At 48.4% G+C, this 14,793-nt stretch overlaps 1 protein-coding gene across 6 annotated transcripts in view; it reads right to left on the bottom strand.

Annotated features, from left to right (window-relative positions):
* Positions 1–14,793, bottom strand: part of fhip1b (FHF complex subunit HOOK interacting protein 1B) — a 157,407-nt gene that overhangs the window by 124,548 nt on the left and 18,066 nt on the right. For 3 of the 6 annotated variants that reach the window (XM_087988499.1, XM_087988497.1, XM_087988498.1), the window contains exon 2: positions 13,135–13,433. The exons of 2 other annotated variants lie outside the window; for them this stretch is intronic. The gene's annotated coding sequence lies outside the window, so the exon portion shown is untranslated. Of the gene's footprint in view, positions 1–5,307; positions 5,413–13,134; positions 13,434–14,793 lie in introns of those variants that run through there. One more of the 6 variants, XM_087988500.1, reaches the window with a different exon arrangement.

Below are 14,793 nucleotides of genomic sequence, written 5' to 3'. Positions count from 1 at the left end.
TACTGCACCCCAGTGTTATACAGTGACACACCTGCCACCACCAGTAATGCACCTATGTTTTACAGTGACAGACCTGTCCCCACCAGTACTGTACCCCTGTGTTACACAGTGACAGACCCGACCCCATCAGTACTGTACCCAGTGTTATACAGTGACAGACCCATCCCCACCAGTACTGTACCCCAGTGTTATACAGTGACAGACCTGTCCCCACCAGTACTGTATCCCAGTGTTATACAGGGACAGACCCGTCCCCACCAGTACTGTACCCCAGTGTTATAGTGACAGACCTGTCCACACCAGTACTGTACCCCAGTGTTATACAGTGACAGACCTGTCCACACCAGTACTGTACTCCAGTGTTATACAGTGACAGACCTGTCCCCACCAGTACTGCACTCCAGTGTTATACAGCAACAGACCTGTCCCCACCAGTACTGTACTCCAGTGTTATACAGCGACAGACCTGTCCCCATCAGTACTGCACCCGTGTTATACAGTGACAGACCAGCCTCCATCATTACTGTACCCCAGTGTTATACAGTGACAGTCCTGTCCCCATCTGTACTGTACCCCAGTGTTATACAGTGACAGACCGGTCCCCAGCAGTAATGTACCCCAGTGTTAAGACAGTGACAGATCTGTCCCCGCCAGTACTGTACCGCTGTGTTCTACAGTGACAGACCTGTCCCTACCAGTACTGTACCCCAGTGTTATACAGTGACTCACCTGTCCCCACCAGTACTGTACCCCAGTGTTATACAGTGACTCACCTGTCCCCACCAGTACTGTACCCCAGTGTTATACAGTGACAGACCTGTCCCCACCAGTACTGTACCCCAGTGTTATACAGTGACTCACCTGTCCCCACCAGTACTGTACCCCAGTGTTATACAGTGACAGTCCTGTCCCCGCCAGTACTGTACCCCAGTGTTATACAGGGACAGACCTGTCCCTACCAGTACTGTACCCAGTGTTATATAGGGACTGAACTGTCCCTGCCAGTACTGTACTCCAATATTATACAGGGACAGACTTGTCCCCCTCAGTACTGTACCCCAGTGTTATACAGGGACAGACCCGTCCCCAGCAGTAATGCACCTACGTTATACAGTGACAGACCTGACCCCATCAGTACTGTACCCAGTGTTATACAGTGACAGACCCGTCCCTACCAGTACTGTACCCCAGTGTTATACAGTGACAGACCTGTCCCCACCAGTGCTGTACCCCAGTGTTATACAGTGACAGACCCGTCCCCAGCAGTAATGTACCCCACTGTTATGACAGTGACAGACCTGTCCCCGCCAGTACTGTACTCCAGTGTTATAGTGATAGACCTGTCCCCACCATTACTGTACCCCAGTGTTATACAGTGACAATCCTGTCCCCACCAGTACTGTACTCCAGTGTTATACAGTGACAGACCCGTCCCCGCCAGTACTGTACTCCAGTGTTATAGTGATAGACCTGTCCCCACCAGTATGTACCCCAGTGTTATACAGCGACAGACCTGTCCACACCAGTACTGTACCCCAGTGTTATACAGTGACAGACCTGCCCCCACCAGTACTGTACCCCAGTGTTATACAGGGACAGACCTGTCCCCATCAGTACTGTACCCCAGTGTTATACAGGGACAGATCTGTCCCCATCATTACTGTACACCAATATTATACAGGGACAGACTTGTCCCCCTCAGTACTGTACCCCAGTGTTATACAGTGACAGACCCGTCCCCAGCAGTAATGCACCTACGTTATACAGTGACAGACCTGACCCCATCAGTACTGTACCCAGTGTTATACAGTGACAGACCTGTCCCCACCAGTGCTGTACCCCAGTGTTATACAGTGACAGACCCGTCCCCAGCAGTAATGTACCCCACTGTTATGACAGTGACAGACCTGTCCCCGCCAGTACTGTACTCCAGTGTTATAGTGATAGACCTGTCCCCACCATTACTGTACCCCAGTGTTATACAGTGACAAGCCTGTCCCCACCAGTACTGTACTCCAGTGTTATACAGTGACAGACCCGTCCCCAGCAGTAATGTACCCCAGTGTTAAGACAGTGACAGACCTATCCCCGCCAGTACTGTATCCCAATGTTCTACAGTGACAGACCTGTCCCTACCAGTACTGTACCCCAGTGTTATACAGGGACAGACCTGTCCCCCTCAGTACTGTACTCCAGTGTTATACAGTGACAGACCCGTCCCCAGCAGTAATGTACCCCACTGTTAAGACAGTGACAGACCTGTCCCCGCCAGTACTGTACCGCAGTGTTATACAGTGACAGATCTATTCCCACCAGTACTGCACCCCAGTGTTATACAGTGACACACCTGCCACCACCAGTAATGCACCTATGTTTTACAGTGACAGACCTGTCCCCACCAGTACTGTACCCCTGTGTTACACAGTGACAGACCCGACCCCATCAGTACTGTACCCAGTGTTATACAGTGACAGACCCATCCCCACCAGTACTGTACCCCAGTGTTATACAGTGACAGACCTGTCCCCACCAGTACTGTATCCCAGTGTTATACAGGGACAGACCCGTCCCCACCAGTACTGTACCCCAGTGTTATAGTGACAGACCTGTCCACACCAGTACTGTACCCCAGTGTTATACAGTGACAGACCTGTCCACACCAGTACTGTACTCCAGTGTTATACAGTGACAGACCTGTCCCCACCAGTACTGTACTCCAGTGTTATACAGCGACAGACCTGTCCCCATCAGTACTGCACCCGTGTTATACAGTGACAGACCAGCCTCCATCATTACTGTACCCCAGTATTATACAGTGACAGACCTGTCCCCACCAGTACTGTATCCTAGTGTTATACAGCGACAGACCTGTCCCCACCAGTACTGCACCCCAGTGTTATAGTGCGACAGACCTGTCCCCACCAGTACTGTACCCCAGTGTTATACAGAGACAGACCTGTCCCCATCAGTACTGTACCCCAGTGTTATACCGTGCCAGACCTGTCCCCACAGTATATTGATGCAGTCCAACAGGATCTATAATAGCATTTCCAACAGAGCACTATGGAAGTTGCATTTATCCAAATGTTGATGTAGTTGCAAAGCTAGAACATCTTTCTTACTTAGCCTGATGAACATCTGCAGCATTCTCCTTGAAGTGCAGTATTTCAATTACAAATTTGAAAAGCCTCTCTTTTGAACATTTGAAATATTGTTTCCTCCTTCTCCCACCCACCATTGCAATTTGTACGCTCCTGTTTACTCCATTTGGCTAACAGGCTGGCATACCTGAAAGAATTGTCATATTCCTATTTCATTAACTCACTGAATCAGAGAATGACGCAACATAAGAGGAGACCGACCAACCATCTGTACCTATTCTGGCTCTTTGAAAGAGTCGTACAATTATTGCCACTCCCCTTGCTCTTCCCCCATGGTGCTGCCAATGTTGCCCCTCAAGGATTCATCAAATTCCAGAAGTTAATGCTGCCCTTTCAGGCACCACTTTCCAGTTCAAAACTTGCTGCTTAAAAAAAGTCAACTGCTTCCAATCTGTGCCCTCTGGTTTTGGACTCTGCAAACATGTTTTCCTTATGTACTCACACAAAACCATTCATTTTGAATATCTAGAACAAATTTGCCCTTAACCTTCTCAATCCCAGCCTCTACAGCAGGCCCTCCGCACAAGTGAAGTCCCTTATCCCTGGCTCCATTCTGACAAATCTCTTCCACATCCTCTCTGACATCTGGACATCCATCCCAAAGTGAGTGCTCTAAATTGAAGACAAACTTTCAGTTTCTTAAAAGTTTAGGCTTCAATTTTACATACAAGATAATCAGAGGGTTAGAACATACAAGATAATCAGAGGGTTAGATAGGGTGGACAGGGAGAGCCTTTTTCCAAGTATGGGGACGGCAAACACGAGGGGACACGACTTTAAAGTGAGGGGAGATAGGTATAAGACAGATGTCAGAGGTAGTTTCTTTACTCAGAGAGTAGTAAGGGTATGGAATGCTTTATCTGCATCGGTGGTAGATTCGCCAAATTTAAGTGCATTTAAGTCGTCATTGGACAGGCATATGGATGTACATGGAATAGTGTAGGTGGGATGGGCTTCAGATTAGTATGACAGGGCGGCGCAACATTGAGGGCCGAAGGGCCTGTACTGTGCTGTAATGTTCTATGTTCTAAGACTGGTGAAACTGCACCTGAAGCACTGTCAAGGTCTGGTCACCTTGCCTAAGGACAGCTAGGCTAGCTATAGAGGGAGTCCAGCGGAGATTCATCAGACTGTTTGCTGGGATGGTGAGACTGTCCTGAGGAGAGACTGTGGAGACTGGACCTGCTTTCCCTAGAGTTTAGAAGAATGAGAATGCATCTCATACAGGAGAAATGTATACAGTTCTTATAGGGTCTGACAGGGTAGTTGCCGAAACCCCAGCTCTATCACAGCAAGTTTGCAGCTAATGAAGACCTTGTCAAAATGCAGTCACTGCTGTAATGCAGGAACTACAAGCAGCCAATTTATGCACAGCAAGATCCCACAAATGGCACTATAGTGAAGGCCGAGTCACTGATGATGTAATATGTTTGAGAAATAAATATTGATGCAGGTTCCTGGGGAGATCCCTTCCAAACCCCGGGCCATCATTACTCTAAAACAGAATAATGGGATTTTTAAATCTAGCCAAGAGGATAAATGAAGCCTCAATTTAATGTCTTATCCAAAAGCCTCGGGATTGCTCTGAATCACAGCTGAGGAACTATAGGCATGTTGGGAAGGAGGCCAAGTAAACCCCTGACTGTCCTTGAGGATTTTAACGGAATAACAGTGGGCACAATCTCAGCTGTAGGGAAGTCATGCTGGATCATCCCTGGAGCGAAGTCTGAATGCACTGGCTGCTGACCTTGGGGATGAGTGACCGTGACTGAGGCAGCAATCATTTAGGGTTTGGTGTCGAGTAAACTCGGTGACAACAAGAGCTGTAGCATGTGAAGAGTGACAAGGACAGGTGCTGACAGCTTTCGGCAGTGAGTAATCTCACCCACTAACAAGCCCTGCTCAAATCCTCATGAGACTTTCAGAAACATACACACTGCCAATGCAGTCAACATGCAGCTGGGGCAAGTGTCGTCAAACTAAAAATTACCAGCAATAAACAACCTTTAGACAGCAGGGAAAAACCTGCGCGTCAGCTACTGCGCTGCAAGCACAGACGACTGCAAGTCAGTGAGTTACAATCTGACACAAGGCAGTCTTCATCTGAAACAGTCATCAGTTTTCTTTCGGTTTGTGAATGTCTCACCTCCTCAGTAGTTCTAGCAGCTTCTCTATTCCTCGTTTGTGCACTCTCCTGCTCTGAAGGTATTTCCTGCAAAGGCCAACCTGCCTGCTCATGAATATTGCAGCAGGTGCAGTCAGTACATCAGCCAGGGACCTGCCTGGCTCCTCCCCTCTCATTCTATTAAAGGCTGAGACTGGCTTGCACAGGCTTAAAGAGGCTGATCAGCAGAGGGGACAGCCTAGGCTGTTGCTCACAGCCTTAGAACATGACATCACCCTAATGGATTCGAACCATAAACTGGTATGACACTGAGGAGCTGCATAATTGTGTACAGAAATACACTGTTCTGAACTGAACTGTCTCAAATCCAAGTGAACATGGTGGCAGGCTATCTGACATTACAGATTGCCACAGCAGACAAGGCTCACATCACACCACAGTATTCCAAGAGTTCAAATGTCACAGATTCAAGAACCATGCAAGGGAAGAGTTATTCCAGTTCTGAGGGAGTGACCTGCTGTCGGAGAGCCAGTGCTGAGGGACTGCCGCACTGTCGGAGGGTCAGTGCTGAGGGAGTGCCGCACTGTCGGAGGGTTAATGCTGAGAGAGCGCCGCACTGTCGGAGGGTTAGTGCTGAGGGAACGCCGCACTGTTGGAGGGTCAGTAACTGAAGTAGTGCTGCATTGTCTCTGGGTCAGTGGTGACCTTGATGACCGGGGATTCACTCCAGAATACCAGGCCAGGTTGGTAGAGGACCTTCATCCTATGGATGTTAGGGTCAATGCTGAGGTAGTCATTCATTCATCGGCAGTCCCTCACGGATGAGGATGACTCTTCCACTCTTGGGGTGAGTCTGTAGGTGGCTTTACAGACCAATGCGGCTTCCACAGGCTCTGTTACATTTGGGGCAGAAGGTGGCCATGGGAATGGGTGGGCAGGGTGTTGTTACGGCAGTGCACTCCTTTCACTGTTTTCACCTGGTTTCTGCTTTTTCCTGACAGCATGTCTTGAGCTCCTCTATGCCTTCCCGGATGATCCTCCTCCACTTTGGATGGTCTTGGGCCAGTGATTCTCAGGTGTCTGTGATAATGATGCATTTTACCAGTGAGGCCTTGAGGTATCATTGAAGTCCTTTCTCTAACCACCTGGGTTCAGCTGCCGTTTCAGACCTGAGAATGGGGCACCTGCTTGGACAGTCTCATGTCGGTCATGTGGACGACGTGCCCAGACCATTGCAGCCAGTCAAGGAGGGTTCAGTGCCTCAATGCTGGGGATGTTGGTCTGGTCGAAGACCCTGGTGTTGGTGCATCTTTCTTCCCAGTGGATTCGCAGGATCTTGTACAGGCCGCATTGTGGTACTGCTCCAGCGCCTCAAGGTGTCTGCTGTAGACAGTCCATTTCTTATCATCGAATTATTCAGAGAACCCCTACAGTAGGTACGCAGGCCATTTGGCCCACCGGGTCCACATCGACCTTCCTAACAGCAGCCCACTCATCCAATCCCTGTAACCTTGCAACCCATGGCCAATCCATCTAACTTGCACATCTTTGGACTATGGGAGGAAACCCAGACACAGAGAGGATGTGCAAACCCCATAGAGACAGTCACCCGTGGATGGAATTGAACATGGATCCCTGGCACTGTGAAGCAGCAGTACTAACCACTGAGCCACTGTGCCGCACTTGTCTCAAAGCTCTATAACAGGGCGGGAACCACCACATTAAACATGATCTTGGTGTCATGTCTGATGCTGCTGTCCTCAAACACTCTTGCCTCAGATGGCCAAAGGCTGGCGTAGCACACCGGAGGCAGTGGTGGATCTCTTCATCAATCGCTGCTTTGGCTGATAGGACACTTGCAAGGTACTAGAAGTGGTCAAAATTCTATAAGGCCTCCGCATGGACCTTCACTCCACAATGCCAGGCCAGATTGGTGACAGACCTTCATCTTGCAGATGTTCAGGGTGAGAGCCATGCTCTCATACACCTCTGTAAAAGGTGCTGACGATGGTCTGGAGTACATCCTCTGATATTGCATATATGCAAGCATCATGTGCATATTACAGCTCAGTGACACTGGGTTGGTTTAGGTCTGAAGGCAGTGGAGGTTGAATAATTTCCTGCTGGTTCCACAGATTACCTCCACTCCAGCTGGGAACTTGTCAGTGGTGAGATGAAGCATTGCTGCAAGGTAGATCAAGAACAGTGTTAGGGCAATGATGCAGCCCTGCTTGACACCAGTCCAAACAGGGAATGGGTTGGTGGCGAAGCCATTTGTCATTACCAGGACTTCCACGGAATCATGGAGCAGGCTAAGGACGGTGACAAGCTTCATGGTACAACCAAAATGGAGAAGGATGCTCCATAATACTTCCTGGTTGATGGTGTCAAACACCTTTGTAAGGTCAAAGTCAACCATGAACAATGGGAGGTTCCTTTCTCTGGATTTCTCTGTAGCTATCGCACTGTGAAAATCATGTCCATTGTACCCCTCGGTGGCCAAAAGCTACCCTGTGATTCCAGGAAGAGTTCCTCAGCCACAGGGCAGAGACTATTGAGGAGGACCTTGGCGATGTCTTTTCCAATGGTCGACATCAGGGAGATTCCTCTGTAGTTACCATTTTTTTGAAAATACTTACAATGGTGACATCTCAGAGCTCTCCCTGAACATTCTCCGCCTTCCAGATAAAGTAGACAGGGGTGTGTAGCTGCACTGGGAGCTCTGTGCCTTCGCACTTCAATATCTCAGCAGAGATATTGTCTGCTTCAGCAGCCTTGTTGCTCTTGAGCTGACAGACGGCCTTCTCTCCTTCATGCAGGGCTGGGGTGTTGCTAAGCTCATGGTGTGTAGTATGTTGTGGGTTATATTCAAGGACACTGGAATCGACAACAGAGCCTTCGTTGAGGAGGTCTCTGAAATGCTCCCCCCAGCATTGTGTGGTGGCTTCTTTATCTTTGGTAAGAGTCACACTGTTTTTGGCCAGCAGTGGTGGGGGACCTTGGGTGTTTCGGCTGTATGTGGTCTTGACAGCCTTGAAGAATCCCTCCACATCATGGCTGTCAACCATTCACGGGTTCATTGTTGGACCTTGGCCCTCAGTCGCCTATAGGTCTGTCTTTTCTCTTCGGAGTGTGGTTGTTGTTATACATTCAGAAATGCCTGCACTTCCAGCTTAACAGCTCTTGGATCTCCTGATCATTCTCATCAAACCAATCTTGGTGTCTCCTGGTTGAGTAGTAGCCAACCGAGGTTTTGCAGGCATTGATGGCGACTTTGAGGGTGGACGAGACATTGTTGGGATCCAGTGACTCGATGTCGCTGAAGATCACTAGGGTTGTCGAGATGAGCTGCTTGTATGAGGTTATTTTTTCCGTCTCAGCTGCGACCAGGCTGTATTCATGTTCATCCTGGATTGAATCAGGTGATTCACCTGCACCTCCACCCACATTATCTACTGCATCCGCTGCAGCCGGTGTGGCCTCCTCTATATTGGGGAGACAGGCCGCCTACTTGCGGAGCGATTCAGAGAGCACCTCTGGGCCACCCGGACGAACCAACCCAATCACCCTGTAGCACAGCATTTCAACTCCCTCTCCCACTCCACCGAGGATATGCAGGTCATTGGACTCATCCACCGCCAAACCACAACAACGCGACGGTCGGAGGAGGAGCGTCTTATCTTCCGACTGGGAACCCTCCAACCACAGGGGATGAACTTGGACTTCACCAGTTTCTTCATCCCCCCTCCCCCCACCTTGTCTCAGCCGAATCCCTCCAGCCCGGCACCGCCTTCCTGACCTGCAGTCTTCTTCTTGACCTCTCCGCCTCCACCCTACTCCGACCTATCACCCTCACCTTGACCTCTTTCCACCTATCACATTTCCAACGCCCCTCCTCCAAGTCCCTCCTCCCTACCTTTTATCTTCTCCTGCTGAACACTCTCTGCTCATTCCTGAAGAAGGGCATGTGCCCGAAACGTCGAATCTTCTGTTCCCTAGATGCTGCCTGACCTGCTGTGCTGTTCCAGCAATAAAGTTTCAGCCTGAATCAGGTGATGGTCTATCCAGTAGTTGTCGGCTCCTGTTCCATGGCGAGGGTGGTTCTAACATTTTACCAATCCCTCGCTCTGACAATGATGTAATCAAGGAGGTGCTAAAGTTTGGAGCGTGGATGCTGCAACATTGTGTTGTATTTGTCCCTTTGGCAGAATAGTGTGTTGGTGGCATTTGATCAGGAGAAGGGTGCTGTTGGAGATTTGTTTCCCTACTCTCTCTTTCCCGATTAACCATCTCAAAGGTCTGTACTTTTGCTGACTCTAGCATTGAAGTTGCTGAGGATGATTAGTTTGTCCACTGCAGGGACTCACAGAGAGAGACTGGTCAAGGCTGGAGTAGAATTCCCCAGCTGCTGCATCGAGCATTGGTGCATATGCACTGAATACCGTGACATACTGGTTCCCAGCAAAGGGAAGCCCGAGTCTCACGAGGCATGCACTTATTCTGGAGGAAGGTCAACCAACTCAAAGTTCGTTCTGATGTTGAAGCTGACTCTTCTTTGACCTTGCCTTTCCAGAGGAAGGTGTAGCCACCACCTTGATCCCTGAGGTGTCCTTCCCCTACCAGCCGGGTTTCAATCAGGGCAGCGATGTCAATAACATAGCGCCTGACGTTCCTCAGCAATGATGGCTGTGTGACATCCCGATCTGTCACCAGTGGGATTGTCCATAAGGGTCCTGATGTTCTGAGTCCCAAACTGAGGGCATACTGCACTGTCAGAGGATCAGTGCTGAGGGAACGCCGCACTGTCAAAGGGTCAATGCTGAGGGAATGCCGCACTGTCGGAGGGTCAGTGTTGAGGGAGGGTCGGCATTGAGGGAGTGCCGCACTGTCAGAGGGTCAGCATTGAGGGAGTGCCGCACTGGAGGGCCAGAGCTGAGGGAGGGCCGCACTGTCAGAGAGTCAGTGCTGAGGCAGCGCTGCACTTTCGAAGGGTCAGTGCTGAGGGAATGTCACAGAGTCAAAACGTCAGTGCTGAGGGAGTACTGCACTGTCAGGGGGTCAGTACTGAGGGAGTGCCAGACTGTCGTAGGGCTGTCTTTCCGATGAAAGGTTAAAGTATGGTCAGTGTAATGAGATTAAAAAGTAAAATACTGTCATGTGCCTTCTTTCTGCTCAAACTCTGGTGTTTAAAGTCTCTTGTGTCCCAGCATCTGGAACTGGGCATTGTACCCGGGGTGGCTCCGATCAGAGTCCTGTACGATTTGATCACAATACTTTCAGACTACACTATGTGACCACAATACAGGGTACATGTAGGAAGAATGTTCCCCATTACCGAGAGTCCAGAATCAGGGGTGACAGTATCAGGATACATGGAAGGCCATTTAGGATTGAGACAAGGAGAAACTTCTTCACCCAGTGAGTGGTAAGCCAATGGAATTCTCTGCCACAGAAAGCAGTTGAAGACAAAACATGGAATGTTTTTAAGGAGTTAGATATATTTCTAAAGGGATCAAAAGGTATGAACAGAAGGTAGGAACAGGGTACTGAGTTGGGTGATCATACTGACTGGTGGAGCAGGCTTGAAGGCTTAAACTTTTGACTAAGTTTCAGCAAATCATTATTGTGCCCTGTACCATATTCTGGTTAAAGAACCCAACGATGTTAGATTGAAATATTAGACAGATGAACTGCCAAGGTGTCCCCGTTCCATCAGAAGCCCATTGCTGGACACAGGTTGGCACACTGTCTCTCCCTCCCAGGCACATGCACGGTGCAATGATCACCGTGAGATCCTGCAGCCTCTGTTTCCTGCTCAGCCTGGGCATGGGAGTGAGGGACTGCACATGGTGCTAATTCATTGGATGAGTATTGCCAACCTCAGGACAACAGATGGACTGGTAACATTGTGTTCAAAGGACTGAGATGGTTCCTAGTCCAGCTATGCCTCAGTTTTAAAATTCTCAACCCTATTTACAAATTCCTCAAATGCTTTGCCACTTCTAACCTCTGTAACCTTCTGCAGCCCCACAACCCTACAAGATTACTGTGAAACTCTTTATATCACCTCTCAAACATATTCCCAAATGCTCCACCACTGGCAAGTGCACTCAGCTGCCTGCGCCCCAAACTCTGGAATACCCTCCTTTAACCTCTCCACCTCTCTTCCTCACTTTGCTCCTTTAAGAAGCTTGAAACCATACTCTTTGTCTTAACTTTTGAACACCTGATCTGATACCATCTCATCTGATTTGGGTCATCTCTACTTTTATAACTAACTTTCCCGTGACCCTCTGTGATGTTTGATTAAGTTAAAGGAGCTTAGTTTCTCTTCGGAACAGCAGCCTGGTGATCAGGTGACTGGATTATAACAGAGCTCACATCCTTACTGGGTACAAAGTCAATCAACATAGCACTGCAAAATGACTCAATGCCCTTTCAATGCTGAGATTAAGTCCCCAGGACAGACTCCAGCTCTGGCTGGGATCCCTGTTCCTGTCTCTGCTGAAATGAGTATTTCTGGTTAAAAGACACTTCCTGTATTGCTGTCATTACGTTAACTGGAACTGTGTGAGTAATATTGCCAGGCCACAACCTTACCACGCTCTGCACTGGAATTTCCTGACAAGTGCTGAGAGAGAGAGAGATTAGGAACACTTTTGACAAACACTGTGCAGATTGGGTCCACAGCTCCTTGGTGAGGTTGTGCCATTTACAGCATTATGATAGCTGAAAATGTGTTGCTGGAAAAGCGCAGCAGGTCAGGCAGCATCCAAGGAGCAGGAGAATCGACGTTTCGGGCATGAGCCCTTCTTCAGGAATGAGCATCATGATACACAGTCACTGGGTCGGCTATGTTTGATTGTGTGGGGGGAATCACGCGGTCCCTACAGCATTACGATACACAGACATTGCTGCTTCCAAGATGACCCATTCATGCAACAAATGGTCTCAGTGTCCCCAGATGAGCAGATTCAGGGATTCTGGAGAAATACCCATGAACATACACAAGTAACAGAGAGTAAGGGATTACCTTTCAAAGCTTTCGCCTTCGGTTTCTGCCTAGGCTTAGCATACAAACAAAGAACAAGGAATAGGAGAAGGCCACTCGGCCCTTCAAGCCTGCTCCACCATTCAATAAGATCATGGCTGATTTGATTTTAATCTCAACTCTACATTCCAGCATACCCAATTACCTTTCATCCCCTTGTCAATTGAGAATCTATCTACTGCATTGAAAACATTTGAAGATTCTGCATCTCCCCACTGTCTTTTGAGGAAGGGAATGCCAAAGACTCAAACCCTCTGAGAGGGTTTCCTCATCTCGGTCTTACAATAGCACCTGCTTATTCTTCAATAGTGACCCTTAGTTCTCGATTCCCCCACAAGAGGAAACATCTTTTCCACATCAAGTTCCTACAAGATCTTATACCTCTGACTCTTCTAAACTGCAGAGGATACAGGCCTAGCTGGTCTAGACTTTCCTCATAAGGCAATCCATTCATTCCAGATATTAGAACTGCTTCCCACGCATTAACATCCTTCTGTAAGTATAATGACCAGTCCTGTACACTGATCTGGAAACCTCCCCATGAACAGGAGCACTATTCTCTTGAACTGTGTAAAGAGGTCAGAGTTTTAGTGAACAGTAAATGCTGGTGTTGCTGACAAACCAAGTATGGATTGTAAGTGTTCACTTACAGGAGGACAGGATTGATGGTGATTTGCTGATCTGAAAAACAAACACTCCAATAACCTGCATTCCTCTAAACAGGAAACATTTGTAGCTGGAATCAGCGTTGGGCCCTGCCAAATACCGACAGTTCCTGACACAGTGCAACAACTCACCTCCACCAACAGGACTTGCTTGCACTCCCTGCAGTCACCAATATCAACGGAGGAACAAGCCAGCATAAGGCCCTGGGCTAAAAACACGTCAGAGGGGCCTATTAAACACGTGTGTGAGACACACGGCAGCAAAGTACAGTAAAATAGCCCAGGCCACACTTATCTTTAGCTGCTTCATCAATGACCTGCCCTCCATCATAAGGTCAGAAGTGGGGATGTTCGCCAATGATTGCACAATGTTCAGCATCATTCATGACTCCTCAGATATTGAAGCAATCCATGTCCAAATGCAGCAAGACCTGGACAATATAAAGGTTTGGGCAGATAAGCAAGTGACATCAAATCACACGAGTGTGAAGCAATAACCATCTTCAACAGGAAAAAATCTGCAATTGTTGTGGATATGTTCACCAAGCTGGGAATTCGGCTTGCATCCCCTTTCTAGGGACATCCTGTGGAGCCTCCTGTGAAGCGCTGTTGTACTGTGTCAGTTGGAGTTTATTTGGTTTCATTCCCACTACTACCAACTGTTCGTCACAGTGGTTGGTATATTGGATCCAGGTCAATGTGTTTATTGATAGAGTCTGTTGATGAGTGCCATGCTTCTAGGAATTCTCTGGCTATCCGCTGATTGGCTTGTCCTATTATCATTGTGTTGTCCCAGTCAAATTTATGGTCCTTGTCATCTATGTGTACAGACACTAGTAATATCTGGTCCTAGTGTTTAGTGTCTAGTTGATGTTCATAAATGCAGATTGCTAGTTGTCTGCATGTTTGTCCTATATACTATATCATGTAGTCTCTGCATGGAATCTTGTACGCCACGTTTTTCCTGCATACGATGGGTATTGGGTCTTTTGTTCTGGTGAGTTATTGTAAAAACGTGGCTTTCGGTTTATGTGTTGTCATAAATCTGAGTGGTTGGAGGAGTCTGACTGGAGCTCTGAGACGTTTTTATGTAAGGTAGTTAGTGTGATGGGTCATGGCGTGTCTCACTGTGTTGTTTGTCTGCCAGACATCTGTGGATGAAGTTGCGGGGATATCCATTCTTGGCAAAGACTTTGTGGAGGTGCTCTTCTTCTTCCCTTCACAGGGCAGGAGTGCTGCACTGCCACTTGCTAGCCAGGGCGGAGATGAAAGCCAGGGCAGGATGAACACGTGGCTTGAGGGATGGTGTAGGATGGAGGGGTTCAGATTTGTGGATCATTGGGACGGATTCTGGGGAAGGTGGGACTATCACAAATTGGGTGGTCTACACCTGAACCAGACTGGAACAAACGTCCTTGGGGGAGTTTTTGCTACTGCTGTTGGGGAGGATTTAAATTAATGTGGCAGGGAGCTGGGAACCAGTAGAGAAGACTCGTAGACAGTGAGGTGGAAACTAGAGACTGTAAGGAACAGGATCATGAAGTTAACATTACCAAGGGGAAGAGTAGGCAGAGACCAGATGAGTGAAAACGACCTGGTGATCTGAAGTGCATATGCTTTAATACAAGGTGTATAGTGGGTAAGGCAGATGAACATAGGGCTTGGATTGGTGCCTGGGAGTATTACTATTACAGAGACTTGGTTAAAGAAAGGGCATGATTGGCAACTAAATGTTTCAAGATATAGATGCTTCAGGCAGGACAGGGAGGGAAGCAAAAGGGGGTGGGGGGT

The sequence above is a fragment of the Chiloscyllium plagiosum genome, unplaced genomic scaffold (genome assembly GCF_037043375.1).
Source record: "Chiloscyllium plagiosum isolate Xiang-an unplaced genomic scaffold, Cpla_swu_hap1 HiC_scaffold_6, whole genome shotgun sequence".
Taxonomy (NCBI): Eukaryota; Metazoa; Chordata; class Chondrichthyes; order Orectolobiformes; family Hemiscylliidae; genus Chiloscyllium; species Chiloscyllium plagiosum.
Note: the sequence above shows the minus strand (reverse complement) of the source record. Positions and strands in the feature narration are given on the sequence as shown.